Source organism: Peromyscus leucopus, chromosome 1, assembly GCF_004664715.2.
Source record: "Peromyscus leucopus breed LL Stock chromosome 1, UCI_PerLeu_2.1, whole genome shotgun sequence".
NCBI classification, from domain to species: Eukaryota; Metazoa; Chordata; class Mammalia; order Rodentia; family Cricetidae; genus Peromyscus; species Peromyscus leucopus.
Window position 1 is genome coordinate 152,610,771 of NC_051063.1, and position 10,275 is coordinate 152,621,045.

Sequence of the window (10,275 nt, forward strand, 5' to 3'; positions counted from 1 at the left end):
CTGGAGAGGGTGCCTGAACTGGCTTACCCCAGTGATCAGATCAGTTGAATACCCTAACTGTCATCATAGAGCAGTTACTCCATCAGAGTAACTGAGGGAAGCAGATGCACAGAGCCAAGGCTAAAGCATGTTCTCATAATTCTCTGGATTCCCTTGGTGTCCATTGTTATGTCTGATTTTCATTTATAATTTTATTAATTTAGATATTTTCTATCCACCCTTTGCTCAATTTGGATAAGAGTTTGTCATCTTACTGATTTTCTCAAAAAACAACTGTTTTTTATTAAGAAATTTTACAAATTCATTTTATATAACAACCACAGATCCCCTTCTCATCCCTCCTCCTGCTCCCCTTCAGCCTTCCTCCCCCAGCCTAGTCCCCATCCCCTCCTCTAAAAAGGTAAGGTCTCCCGTGGGGAGTCAGCAAAGCCTGGTACATTCAGTTGAGGCAGGTCCAAGGCCCTCTCTGTGCACCAAGGCTATGTAAAGTTTCCCACCACAGGTAATGGGTTCCAAAAAGCCTGCTCATGCACCAGGGAAGAATCCTGATCCCACTGCCAGGTGCCCCTTAAACAGACCAAACTACACAACTGCCTCAGTTATGCAGAGGGCCTAGTCCAGTCCCAGGCAGGCTCCACAGCTGTTGCTCTAAAGTTCATGAATTCCCTAAGGAATCTTGCAAGAGTAGACCAAGACAGCTGGCAGCCTGGACAGTCACCTAATGTTTCTCAGCATTGTTGGTGCATTCAAATTGGCTACAGGCCTAGAGTATCTGACAGACCATTTTCAGAAGCAGGAATTCTGAAAGACCATCTTACCCTGTCTTGGCAGAGTACAGTGGTCGCTTTCCTTGTGTCCTGCTTGTCCAGGAAGGACAGCATTGCATTCATACTGTCAGCCATCAAGGCAAGGGCAGTTCTTTGCCCAGTAGGCCATTTTGTGCCAAGAAGACAAACTTCCAAATGGAAATGTCTTAGAAGCCCAACATTCTCTCGGGATCAAATTGGTGCAGCCAGGAGCAATTGTGTCTCACGTCAACAGAATTCTAAGTTATTTAAATGCCATATTCTCTAGGTCTATGAAGTGTTTGAAGATTACCTATCTATCTGAAATATATCTATGTATACCTAGAAGACTTAACTAACATGGCTACAAATATGATTATCATAGATGACTAATTATTAATCTATTTTTTAATTATCCATTACAATTTTAAATGAGTTACATAAACATAATACCTCAAACAAGAATATATATATATATATATACATATATATATATATACATATATATATATACATATATATATAGTATAACAAAATTAACTTCAAGTTTGTATCAATAAACTAAAATTTATACCAATGTAAAACATTTTAAACATAAACTAAAATCTATACCAATGTAAAACATTTTAAACAAGTTGTTCTTTAAAAGTAGGTTCATTCATCTACCCTTTTATCTTATCATCTCTATATCCTCCTATATATCTCTATTATATCCCCTTTTCTTTTTTAAAAAGAGATCGCTTTTATAATCAACCTGTTTTAAATAAAAATATTGGTTTTTTTCTGTCCCACACCAGAGGGCTTTTTTGATTTGGGACAAAAGAATCTCTTAACCATTTTTTTAAAGCAATATGTCTGGGTTTAGAGGGGGAGTGAGCCAATTCCACCTCTAAAGCCAGCTTGGTATATTTGGGAATTTGGGCATAGCATCTCTTACTACTTCCTGCTGGAGGGGGCGCTGTATCTTATGGGAACGCAAAGAAAATTTAGGTCTATGGGGTAGTCCCTGAGGCTGTATTGTGTGAACCAGTTGCCTTGAAACTGCTCTGGATGTTAGATCATCTGGGCCATGGTGTCATCGGAGACCTTTAGGGGGTCTTGGCTGGTGAAACCTGATGTATCTTAATCTGGAACAAATCCATAGCCTCTGGCTTTTTGTGGAAACAACAGCAGAACCTCTTTTTTAAAGCAACATATCCTTAAATCCAAATTTTGAAGTCAAGGTACCTTTAAAATATACATATTGGTTTAATTCAACATTCATCAAGTCTCAGAAATAGTGGGTCTAAGCTTTTACCAAAGCAGCGTGTAGCCCAGAAACCTTTTTTTTTTTTTTAATACTAGTAAAGACTAAATTTACCACACAGCGTAATGTGTCACTGGCAGACATCTCATTACCGCCATACTGTCGGTCAAACGCACACGCCAGGAACCCGCCAGTGTTCAAACCCGCGGTTTGCGGCGTCTAGCTCCCGATATGAGACATGAAGCAGGAACCTGGTTTTGGCTCTGTTTAGAATTGGTTATTAAATATTCTCAGGTTTAAGGTAGAAACTCGAGCCGTTGGGCGCCATTTGTTGCTGGAGAGCGTCTCTCCATGTTCCACCAAACCCCACAGTCCCATAATCCATGTATAAAATAATCATTCAGACACTTATATTACTTATAAACTGTATGGCCGTGGCAGGCTTCTTGCTAATTGTTCTTATATCTTAAATTAACCTATTTCTATAAATCTATACCTTGCCACATGGCTGGTGACTTACCGGCATCTTTACATGCCGCTTGTCCTGCTGGCGGTGGCTGCAGTGTCTCTCTTTTTCTTCCTGTTTCCCCAATTCTCTTCTCTCCTTGTCCAGCCTATACTTCCTGCCTGGTCACTGGCCATCAGTGTTTCCTTTATATAGAGTGATATCCACAGCACTTCCCAGTTTTAAAATTGTGTTTTTTTAACCTCTATGTATATAGGTGTTTTGTCTGAATGTATGCATGTGCTTTATGTGCATGCCTGGTGCTCATGGAAGGCAGAAGAGGATATCCAAGATGATATCCTGAAACTGGAGTTACAGTTGCTTCCTAGCCATCATACAGGTTATGGAAATTGAATCTGGGTCTTCTGAAAGAGCAGCCAATGCTTTTAATGGTACCATTTCTCCAGCCACAACTTCCAGAGTTTTTATAATATACTATATTATATTATGTAAATCTAATGTACTATGTAAATGCAATATGTCAGGAGAGGGAGAGGCTATACAAATACATTATTTTCCAACTTTATGTTATTCTAAATAATCCAGAGTAATATTTTGAAGAAGCAACTCTACCCTCTAAATCACCATAATCAGTGCATATATAAACTCACAGAGACTGAGGAGTACTCTCAGGGCCTGCACAGGTCTGCACCAGGTCCTTGTATATATATTATGGTTTCCAGTTTAGTGTTTTTTTTGGGGGGGGGATTCCTGAGTGCAGAATGAGTGTGTCTCTGTTTCTTGTACTATCTCTTGGGATATTTTCCTTCTGTTAGTTTGTCCAATTCTGTTGTGTGGTTTTTGTTTTATTATTATATTATACATATTATATTGTATTGTATTATAATTCTTTAGAAGCCAGTTTTCTAATGTGAGACAGAAAGGGGGTGGATTCAGATGGGAGGGGAGGAATTGGATGGGTTGGAGGGAGGAGAAACCATAATCAGGAGATACTATATAAAAAATCTATTTTTAATAAAAGATAAAAATTTAAGAAGTAAAAAGAGAATAAAAAAGAAGCAAGTGTAAAGTAAGCTTGTTTGATGGACTAACTAGATGTCTACTGACATAATTAAGAATGAAGTTACTGTTATGCTACAGAAGTTTGTTTACCACATATGCAGCCAGGAGAAAGTATAACCCTTTATACACACTCTACTGTGTTTAGTTTCTTTGAAATCTCTCTCTCTCTCTCCGTGTGTGTGTGTGTGTGTTGTGTGTGTGTGTGTGTGTGTGTGTGTGTGTGTATGTGTGTTTTGTGAATGATAACAAGCAGGAGTTAGTTTAATCCTTCTACCACATAGGTCCTGGGTATTGAACTCTGGTTGTTAGGCTTGATGGCAAGTGCCCCTAGCCAATGAGCCATCTCAAAGGCCCAAGATTGGAACTTTATAACAATCTAAAATATATGCTATGTTCACACATAAACCTTGACACAATGGTTTGCAAATTTATCTCTTTGGTTAGACCAGCCACTTAGAATGTGTGAGGCCCTAGATTCGATCACCAGCATCACTCTCTGTCTCTGTCTCTCTCTGTGTCTCTGTCTCTCTGTCTCTCTCTCTCTTTCTCCCCCTCCCTTCCTCCCTCCCCCTCTCCCTCTCCCCTCTCTTTCCCCCTCTCCCTCTCCCTGTCTCTCTCTCTCTCTCTCAACAAAAGTTTATAGCACCTTCAGAATCTCTGGTGTTTTTGTGTATTGTGGTTTCAGGGCTGTAGTGGTTTGAATGAAAATGGCTCCACAAGCTCATAGGGGATGGCACAATTAGGGGGTGTGACTTTGTTGGAATAGGTGTGGTCTCGTTATAGGAAATGTGTCTGTCACTGTGAGGAGTGAGCTTTGGGGCTTCAGAAACCCACTCTTTTCCTGCTGCATGCAGATCTGGATGTAGAACTCTTAGCTACTTCTCCAGTACCACATCTGCCTACATGCCACCATGCTTCCTGTCATTGTGACAATGAACTAAACCTGTGAGCTGTAAGCAAGCCCCAATTAAATGCTTTTCTTTATAAGAGATGCTGTGGTCATCATGTCTCTTCATAGCAATAGAAATCCTAAGACAGAAGTTGATACCAGGGGCTGGGATATTGCTGTGATAGCCTGGATCATGTTTTTGTTTGAAGGAATGTGGAGTTTTGGACTTTGTGTTAGAAAAGCAGCTGAATGCTTTAAGCAGAATTTAATGGGCCATAATAGTAGAAACATGGAAGACAGTGGTACTGACAGTGATTTGAACTGTGAGGACCTGGTTCAACAGGTTTCAGAGGAGAAGAATATCTGTATGTAGCCTAGAGACTGTTCTTGTGCTCTTTTGGCAAAGGATATGGCTGCTTTCTACCCTTTTGAAAAATTCTGCCTGAGGCTAAATTGAAGAAATATGGAGTAAAAGCTTTAGCAGAGGACATTTCAAAACAAGCTAGCACCGGGCATTGGCGGCACACGCCTTTAATCACAGAACTCGGGAGGCAGAGGCAGGCAGCTCTTTGTGAGATCAAGGCCAGCCTGGGCTACAGAGTGAGTTCCAGGAAAGGCACAAAACTACCCAAGATCAGGAATATCCTTGAATGGAGGCCTAGAGAGGCCACTGTGTGAAGCTATGAAGGTAAAGTCTGGATTGCCTTGGAGACCCCAAGATGTTGGAGAGGCCAGAGCTGTGGGATACCTGCTAAGGAAAGCTGCTAACAGGGAGTGGCACCAGCCCAAAGGAAAGACATATATATATATATATATATATATATATATATATATATGTATATATATATATATATATATATATATATATATGTTCAACAAAGGTGAAAGGAGCTGGAGATCTGAAGAGCTCTTTGATATCAGACATGGAAATGCAGAGTTTGCAGTTTGTCCAGTTGGATTTTGGTCTTGTTTTGTTACAGTGTTTCCTTACTATTATTTCTGTCCTCCAGTTTGGAACAGTAATGTATATTATATGCCATTATATGTTGGAAGTATATGATCTTGTTTTTGAATTTGATTTTTGCAAGGGATAATAGTTAAAAGATTGAATGAGTTTCAGAAGAGACTTTGAACTTTGGACTTTTTAAAAAAGTAACTTTATTACTGAATCTTGTAAAATTCTTCTTCCACAGAAAAAACTCTAGAAATATAAGAGCTGTACATTGAAGATCATATTCAATTTTTAAGTAAATAATAGAGACAGAGCCACTCTATAAACACATAAGAAATCACATGGTTTTTCTCTCAGGCTTGAAAAAGTTATGCCAACCATAACCAAGACAATGCTTGGGTGTCAGTCAGATTCCTCGATGTGTAGTCTGCAAAGCAGGCAGAAAGGCAAGAGACAGTGACCTAGAAAGCATCCCAAATCCTAAGAAGTATTCTTCTACCCTATATAAACTGTTAGTTAGCAGAACCTTGAACTTTTTTTATTATTTGAAATCCCACTATAGTTTATTATAATTTTATTCAGTCTACTTCAATACCTTGTCATATATCACATGTGTTCGTTTGGGTCCTACACAATTCACAGATGTATAATTGATGACGGAAGCAATTAGCAGACTCCCAACAAACCTCTTGCCATGAGAATGAGAGAAACAATGTGTCTGCAGTATTCATGAAGCAGTGAATGCAGCAAAGACAATTACACCTATGGGTCAATGTGAGCAAAATTTATTTGTTTAGGATAGCTGAAGAGATTTTTTTTATACAATTATTATCTTACAGTTTATTGTTACTGCTTTCACATTTCTTACTTTTTATATCTCAATGTCTATATTCAGCTCAGCAAAGTTACCTGATTAGAAAATTTGATCAGTTTGTATTTAACTGACAGATTATTTTACATAGCTTTTTGGAACCTAGTGCCTATGGTAAGATATTTTGCGCAGCCTTAGTGCAGGGTGGAGGGGCTTGGACCTGCCTCAACTGAATGTACCAGGCTCTGCTGACTCCCCATGGGAGACCTTGCTTTGGAGGAGGCGGGAAAGGGGGATGGGTTCAGGGAAATGCTGGGGGGCAGGAGGAGGGAGGACAGGGGAATCTGTGGTTGGTATATAAAATGAATAGAAAATCTCTTAATAAAAACAAACAAAAACCAGAACCTTGAATTTTATAAAATAAAAATGAGGTTTGAAATACATGCAGAAGATCAATTATTGAGACACTGAGTTGTGTATTTAATTTTTATCTGTCAAGCTTCATTGCAAGCAAACTGGCGCTGAGGTTGTTTCATGCCTGACCTTGTGAGCCAATTGAAAACTTGTCCTTGAGCACTTCATCTCTAGGGCAACCAGTCTATTTTGAATTTGTTGACATTTAAGCTAAAGGCCTGGCTAGAAATGTATATTTTATTCACCAAAATTACTCAGTATAAGAAGTCATCCTTCTGACAATTCACAGACATAATTATGCCCCCAAAGTGTAAAACACGCCACCAAAGGGCTGTGGAAAGTACTCTACAGCTGTTCTTTTAAGGAAGTCAATGTGATGCTGTTGCTGGCTCTGCAGCTGAGATCCCACTGTCTCTGATCCCAGGGTCAGGTGTTGGGCAGACACAGAATCTATGGCACAGATTCTGGGAGGTATGTAAGCAATCTCCTTCTAAACAAAGGGTTGATGTATTTATGCGTGTGTGTTTTGGTGGGCTCTGCTTTCAGCTTCTGTGGTGTTTCCTGGTTGGCTCTGGGTTTTACATTGGCAGTAGTCATTTGGAGGTCCAGTTTCAGGCTCCTCTGGGTTAGGAGAATGTTGCTCTGTATGCTGTGAATGTGTGTTGCTCTGATTGGTTGATAAATAAAATGCTGATTGGCCAGTAGCTGATTGGCAGGAATTGTAGGCTGGATAAGCAAACAAGGAGAATTCTGGGAAGAGGAAGGCTGAGTCAGGAGTTGCTAGCCAGACACAAAGGAAGCAAGATGTGAAGGCAGGACTGAGAAAAGGTACCAAGCCATGTGACTAAACATAAATAAGAATTACGGGTTAATTTAAGTGTAATAGCTAGTCAGTAATAAGCTTGAGCTAATGGCTATACAGTTCATAAATAATATAAGCCTCCATGTGTTTACTTGGGTCCAAGCAGCTGTGGGACCAGTGGGTGAGAGAGCTTTGTCCTGAGCATGGGCCAGGTAGGACACAGGAAAACTTTATCTACATGGCCCAGTGCTTTTGGCCTTACCTGACTCAGTGGCAGCACATTGCCATACCAATTCCAGTGTCGTCCATGTGACATGAACTATTATGTCTCTAATAGCGGATGGGAGATACGTGTCCCACAGGACTAAGCTCCCTGGAGGTCCCTGGCAGAGTGCACACGTTATGCTTCCTTCTCGAAGGAGACGTGCTTCACAGATCATGAGATCCCTGGGCTATTGGGTCTGTATAACTGCTTTTCTGATAATGTTCTAATTAATCTATGAAGCACAGCCAAAATTAATGAATGCTTGGGTTTTGAACTATGGAGGAAAGGGGAAGCTGGACATGGATCTTAATCAGATATAGCAGAATGAGCTATTTCTTAAAGATCCCAAGCCACTAGATAAAGAAAGTATAAAGGTTAAGACACTTCTAGGGAATGAACACTCACCCACTAGGAATCCTTTAGGAATCCCAACTAAAGTAATTTATGGCAGAAGACATTATCACATAGGAAGCAGATGGTAGGCCCTCTGTTGAGGAAGTTCAGCATGGGAAACTTAAAGACTACAATAGAACCCCTTCCCCTTACAGGCATAAAAGTACAAGAGTCCATATTCCAACAGGTAAAAAGGTTTTATATTAAAAGAGATATATGGTGAAAACTTAAAAAAAAAGGAGACTTAGAGAGGGGTTCTGCAGCATCCAAACTGGCTAAGTGAGCCATGGGAACCAAAAAAAAAAAAAAACACAGAAATGTATTATAAACTAGAAAACTGCTGGGATAAGATAAGAAACACAGCTACAACCACAAGAAGTCTACACAAGTCTAGGGACTGTACTAAATTTAAAAAACACAGACTGCTCTTTGGGTCATAAAGTTCTTGTGGGTGAAGGGATATGTCTAGTGATGATTAATAATTGTGTACTTGCTGTTTTTTAAAGATGATGTAATTAAATTATTGCCAAGCTCTTGTTGTTCCTTGCATGACTTGATAGTTTTCTTTTCTGTATATAAACTACTGATTTGCAGAAGTAAAATTACAGCAGATTCAAATCACTTCTGAATTTATTGTCTGTCTGTCATTTGCCGAATCCTAGCCTTCCTGACTACCCAAGCCCTGGTTCTCCTATGGTCATGGTACCCCCGATGGGCCAGTCCATGGCAGCACACGAGAAAGCTGCAGGCAGAAGACACCTGGTTTCCACTGCCAGTGACATCACAAACTTTGCCTAGTGGGGCTCCCTAACAGAGAGTTATTAGTCTGGTAGGTTGGCCTCCTGAATATTGGTTGTCACATGCTGCATAGTCTTTAGTAGTCTGTGGCACCTCTGCCTTTTTCATTTAATAAATGTGGAGTGTGAATTTTCCTCTGGGCAATGTGTGCTGCAGATCCTAATCATTTGAGGATGACTGGAAGGGAAGATAGAACTTTGGACTTTTAAACAGGGCTCAGACTGATAGACTATGGGACTTTTGAAGGTGGACTGAATGCATTTCTGCATATAATATGGCTACACATCTATGGGGGTGAGTAGTTATTGTTCTATTAGCTTATAAGAACTCTATTGATGTTAAACTCTGAACTGTTGAAGTCATAATATAACAATATCATAGAAAGAAACCTGAAGCATTTTCCATATGTTAAATCATCTATTTATATCTTTGTAACTCATATTTACATATTAACTTATTTTCTGAGGTTTTATATCCCCAAACCTTAATATATTTCAGACATTTATAAGTTACACTGATTCTCACATCCTCAGACCTTTCTTATTACTTTCTAAGACCCATATTAAAATCTTCCTGACTTACTTAAACTTTCTTATCTTAGAACATTTTCTTAGATCCTCAAAACTTGCATAGACTTTAACTTCTGTTTTCCATCTAATCATTTACTGAAGACATAAGCAATTATTTCTGAGACCAGTCACTTCAAATCATATTTGAAACCTGTTTATCCCTTAATATGAAGCCTGTGAGTAAGACAAACTTGTTTGTCTTTTCTTATCAAGAGACCTAGTAGCTTTAGAAAAAGCAAAGCTTGTTTTTTACTTATAAAATGAGCTAACAAGCTGGCCTTGTGGAAGAATCTGGTTGTCTGATGCTGCTAAGCTGACAAAGTTATAGTTAGCCAATCCATCAATACTATCAGAGATATGACAAGGATAAATCATACCTGGGTAAGCAGAAGTAAAGATCAAACCGCTTCTGAATGTATTAAAAAGGACAGAGACTAGTCCACTACCCAGATAGCCATCCCAGTCTCCTATGGTCGCCATATGATTGGAGGCAGAGGTATCAGGCAGACAGCATCAGTCTTTGGCTGCCAGGCTAATAAGGTGAGAGTTTTCCTGTAGAGGAGGAACATGGGGAAAATCACATTACTTGATTTATGCAAGTGGGGGGATTACTTTTCCATGTCCAAAGTCTGGGCCAGGTCCTGGCAGCAGGTGCTGCCTTGGTGAATCTTGCCCAGTGGCCAGTGTTATCAACAATGTGGGTAGAGTTGTTGTGTTGCTTCATATCTTCTTTAGAGACCTTGGGAATCATTGCTAGGAGCTGGGAGTCTCTGTTTTAGTAAGCATTTTATTAAATAATTTAAATGCCATATCATCAGATCTT